Genomic DNA, 5,551 nt, shown 5'->3' on the forward strand with positions numbered 1-5,551 from the left:
GCATTACAAGAAGGCCAAGGGCGAGGCACATATCGGAAAGGAGTGGGATTCGGATTGCTCCTCCTCCGACTCCGACAATGAAGGACTCGCTGCCACTGCCTTCAACAAGTCGTCCCTCTTCCCCAACGAGCGTCACACATGCCTTATGGCAAGGGAGAAGAAGGTATGTAATCAAAACAATGTCACTTATGATTCTTCCAGTGATGATGAGTCTAGTGATGATGAAATAGATTACTCTAGTTTGTTCAAGGGATTGGACAGAACTAAAGTAGATAAAATTAATGAATTGATTGATGCCTTGAATGAAAAAGATAGACTCTTAGAAAAACAAGAGGACCTTTTGTATGAAGAGCATGACAAATTTGTAGAGGCACAAAAATCTTATGCTTTAGAAGTTAAAAGAAATGAAGTGCTTTCTAGTGAACTATCTTCTTGTCATGAAACCATTGCTACTTTAAAAAGTGTTAATGATGACTTAAATGCTAAATTAGAAGTAGCTAGTAAATCTAATTCTTGTGTAGAACATGTTGAGATTTGCACTAGGTGTAAAGATTTCGATATTGATGCGTGTAGTGATCATTTAGTTTCAAGTTCCAAATTAACTGAGGAATTGGCTAGTCTTAATGCTCAACTTAAGACTAGCAAGAATGAATTTGATAAACTAAAATTTGCAAGGGATGCCTACACGATCGGTAGACACCCCTCAATTAAGGATGGACTTGGCTTCAAGAGGGAAGCCAAGAACTTAACAAGCTATAAGGCTTCCATTCCCGCTAAGGAGAAAGGGAAGGCCCCTATGGCTGCTAGTGCTACAAAGAACCATGCCTTTTTGTATCATGATAGGAGACAAACTAAAAATGCTTATAGGAGTTATAATGCGTATGATGATTTTTCTCATGCTATGTTTGCTTCTAGTTCTTCATATGTGCATGATAGAAATGTTGGTAGAAGGGATGTTGTTCATAAAATGCCTAGGAGAAATGTTGTTAATATTCCTAGGAAAGTTAATGAGCCTTCTACAATATATCATGCTTTGAATGCTTCCTTTGCAATTTGTAGAAAGGATAGAAAGGTAATTGCTAGGAAGTTAGGGGCAAAATGCAAGGGTGATAAAACTTGCATTTGGGTCCCTAAGGATATTTGCACTAACCTTGTAGGACCCAACATGAGTTGGGTACCTAAGTCCCAAGCCTAAATTTGCCTTGCAGGTTTATGCATCCGGGGGTTCAAGCTGGATTATTGATAGCGGATGCACAAACCATATGACGGGGGAGAAGAAGATGTTCACCTCCTACGTCAAGAATAAGGATTCCCAAGATTCAATCATATTCGGTGATGGGAATCAAGGCAAGGTAAAAGGGTTAGGTAAAATTGCAATTTCTAATGAGCACTCTATCTCTAATGTGTTTTTAGTAGAGTCTCTTGGATATAATTTGCTATCTGTTAGTCAATTATGCAACATGGGGTATAACTGTCTATTTACAAATGTAGATGTGTCTGTCTTTAGAAGAAGTGATGGTTCACTAGCTTTTAAGGGTGTATTAGACGGCAAACTTTACTTAGTTGATTTTGCAAAAGAAGAGGCCGGTCTAGATGCATGCTTAATAGCTAAGACTAGCATGGGCTGGCTGTGGCATCGCCGCTTAGCACATGTAGGGATGAAGAACCTTCACAAGCTTCTAAAGGGAGAACATGTGATAGGTTTGACTAACGTGCAATTCGAAAAGGATAGACCTTGTGCAGCTTGTCAAGCAGGTAAACAAGTGGGAGGAGCGCATCACAGCAAGAATGTGATGACCACCTCAAGACCCCTGGAGCTGCTGCATATGGACCTCTTCGGACCCGTCGCCTATCTGAGCATAGGAGGGAGTAAGTATGGTCTAGTTATTGTAGATGATTTTTCCCGCTTCACTTGGGTGTTCTTTTTGCAGGATAAGTCTGAAACCCAAGGGACCCTCAAGCGCTTCCTCAGGAGGGCTCAAAATGAGTTTGAGCTCAAGGTGAAGAAGATAAGGAGCGACAACGGGTCCGAGTTCAAGAACCTTCAAGTGGAGGAATTCCTTGAGGAGGAAGGGATCAAGCACGAGTTCTCCGCTCCCTACACACCACAGCAAAATGGTGTGGTAGAGAGGAAGAACAGGACGCTCATCGATATGGCGAGGACGATGCTTGGAGAATTCAAGACTCCCGAGCGTTTTTGGTCGGAAGCCGTGAACACGGCTTGCCATGCCATCAACAGGGTCTACCTTCACCGCCTTCTCAAGAAGACTTCGTATGAGCTGCTAACCGGTAACAAACCCAATATATCTTACTTTCGTGTATTTGGGAGCAAGTGCTACATTCTAGTGAAGAAAGGTAGAAATTCTAAGTTTGCTCCCAAGGCAGTAGAAGGGTTTTTATTAGGTTATGACTCAAATACAAAGGCGTATAGAGTCTTCAACAAATCATCGGGTTTGGTTGAAGTCTCTAGCGACGTTGTATTTGATGAGACTAATGGCTCTCCAAGAGAGCAAGTTGTTGATCTTGATGATGTAGATGAAGAAGATGTTCCAACGGCCGCTATGCGCACCATGGCGATTGGTGATGTGCGACCACAGGAACACTTGGAGCAAGATCAACCTTCTTCCTCAACTATGGTGCATCCCCCAACTCAAGACGATGAACAGGCTCATCAACAGGAGGCGTGTGATCAAGGGGGAGCACAAGTTGATCATGTGATGGAGGAAGAAGCGCAACCGGCACCTCCAACCCAAGTTCGAGCGATGATTCAAAGGGATCATCCCGTCGACCAAATTCTGGGTGACATTAGCAAGGGAGTAACTACTCGATCTCGATTAGTTAATTTTTGTGAGCATTACTCCTTTGTCTCTTCTATTGAGCCTTTCAGGGTAGAGGAGGCCTTGCTAGATCCGGACTGGGTGTTGGCCATGCAGGAGGAGCTCAACAACTTCAAGAGGAATGAAGTTTGGACACTGGTGCCTCGTCCGAAGCAAAATGTTGTGGGAACCAAGTGGGTGTTCCGCAACAAACAGGACGAGCACGGAGTGGTGACGAGAAACAAGGCTCGACTTGTGGCAAAAGGTTTTTCCCAAGTCGCAGGTTTGGATTTCGAGAAGACTTTTGCTCCTGTGGCTAGGCTAGAATCAATTCGTATCTTGCTAGCATATGCCGCTCATCATTCCTTCAGGTTGTACCAAATGGATGTGAAGAGCGCTTTCCTCAGCGGGCCAATCAAGGAGGAGGTGTACGTAGAGCAACCCCCTGGCTTCGAGGATGAACGGTACCCCGACCATGTGTGTAAGCTCTCTAAGGCGCTCTATGGACTTAAGCAAGCCCCAAGAGCATGGTATGAATGCCTTAGAGACTTTTTAATTGTTAATGCTTTCAAGGTTGGGAAAGTCGATCCAACTCTTTTTACAAAGACATGTGATGGTGATTTGTTTGTGTGCCAAATTTATGTCGATGACATAATATTTGGTTCTACTAATCAAAAGTCATGTGAAGAGTTTAGCAGGGTGATGACACAGAAATTCGAGATGTCGATGATGGGCGAGTTGAACTACTTCCTTGGGTTCCAAGTGAAGCAACTCAAGGACGGCGCCTTCATATCCCAAACGAAGTACACGCAAGATCTGCTAAAGCGGTTTGGGATGAAGGACACCAAGCCCGCAAAGACTCCGATGGGAACCGACGGACACACCGACCTCAACAAAGGAGGTAAGTCCGTTGATCAAAAAGCATACCGGTCAATGATAGGGTCATTACTTTATTTATGTGCTAGTAGACCGGATATTATGCTTAGCGTATGCATGTGTGCTAGATTTCAATCCGATCCTAAGGAGTGTCACTTAGTGGCGGTGAAGCGAATTCTGAGATATTTAGTTGCTACGCCTTGCTTCAGGCTCTGGTATCCAAAGGGGTCTACCTTTGACTTGGTTGGATACTCAGACTCCGACTATGCTGGATGTAAGGTCGATAGGAAGAGCACATCGGGGACGTGCCAATTCTTAGGAAGGTCCCTGGTGTCGTGGAACTCTAAGAAACAAACTTCCGTTGCCCTATCCACCGCTGAGGCCGAGTATGTTGCCGCAGGACAGTGTTGCGCGCAACTACTTTGGATGAGGCAAACCCTCCGGGACTTTGGCTACAATCTGAGCAAAATCCCACTCCTATGTGATAATGAGAGTGCTATCCGCATGGCAGAAAATCCTGTTGAGCACAGCCGCACAAAGCACATAGACATCCGGCATCACTTTTTGAGAGACCACCAGCAAAAGGGAGATATCGAAGTGTTTCATGTTAGCACCGAGAACCAGCTAGCCGATATCTTTACCAAGCCTCTAGATGAGAAGACCTTTTGCAGGCTGCGTAGTGAGCTAAATGTCTTAGATTCGCGGAACTTGGATTGAATTGTAGCATACATGTGATCACGTTCATTCTGCATTTTGTTGCTTATTGTGGTGCTCAAGTTGTACAAACACTCCCTGGACCTCACAAGTCCGTTGCAAAGTGATGCACACGTTTAGGGGGAGATGTGTTACAACTTGACCCTTTGAGACTAACTATGTAGTTGAGTTTGCTTGATTTAGTCTCGAAGGAGAATTGAAAGGAAAAAGGTGGACTTGGACCATGAAAGACTTCCACTGCACTCCGATGAGAGGGTAACTTATTCCAAGTTCATCTCACGTACTCTTATTGCCATTTGATCTTACTTGAAGATTTTGGTGAGGCAATGGGGTTAAAGGGCCAAAGTTGATTCCGTTTTGGTGCTTGATGCCAAAGGGGGAGAAAATAAAGGCCAAAGCAATAAATGGATCAGCTACCACTTGAGAGATTTTGAAAAAAGTAGATTAGAGCTTTTGGTTTGTTCAAAACTCTTGCATTGTCTCTTTCGTCAAAAGATGGCTTCTTGTGGGGAGAAGTATTGATTATGGGAAATAGGGGGAGTTTTTGAAATCTTTGATCAAATCTCTTTTGGAATGACTCTCTTTATGCTTCAACATGTGTGTTTGACTTAGAGATAGAGATTTGAGTTTGATTTGCAAAAACAAACCAAGTGGTGGCAAAGGATGATCCATATATGCCAAAAAATGAATCAAAATTGATTTGAGTTCTATTTGAAGTGATTTTGCACTTGTTCTAGTTGCTTTATGTTGTGTTGGCATAAATCACCAAAAAGGGGGAGATTGAAAGGGAAATGTGCCTTTGGGCCATTTCTAAGTATTTTGGTGATTGAGTGCCAACGCAAGTGCTTAAATGTGAATATATGCCCATGGATGAACAAAGTGCAAATCACAAGTAAAGGTATGTTTCTAAGCCTTAGTACTTTGGTTTTGTGTACTAATTTATTTGTCTAAGTGTTAGAAACAGAGAGAAGAAGAAAAGGAGAATGTTGGCTGTGTACAGCCAACAGGCTGTTTCGGTCTGGGGCACCGGACTGTCCGGTGGTGCACCGGACAGTGTCCGGTGCGCCAGGCTGCCTCGACCTGAAGACGCCGCTCTCGGGAATTTGCCGACGGCGTACGGCTAAAATTCACCGGACTGTCCGGTG

This window comes from Zea mays, chromosome 7 (assembly GCF_902167145.1).
Source record: "Zea mays cultivar B73 chromosome 7, Zm-B73-REFERENCE-NAM-5.0, whole genome shotgun sequence".
In the NCBI taxonomy this organism is placed as follows: domain Eukaryota; kingdom Viridiplantae; phylum Streptophyta; class Magnoliopsida; order Poales; family Poaceae; genus Zea; species Zea mays.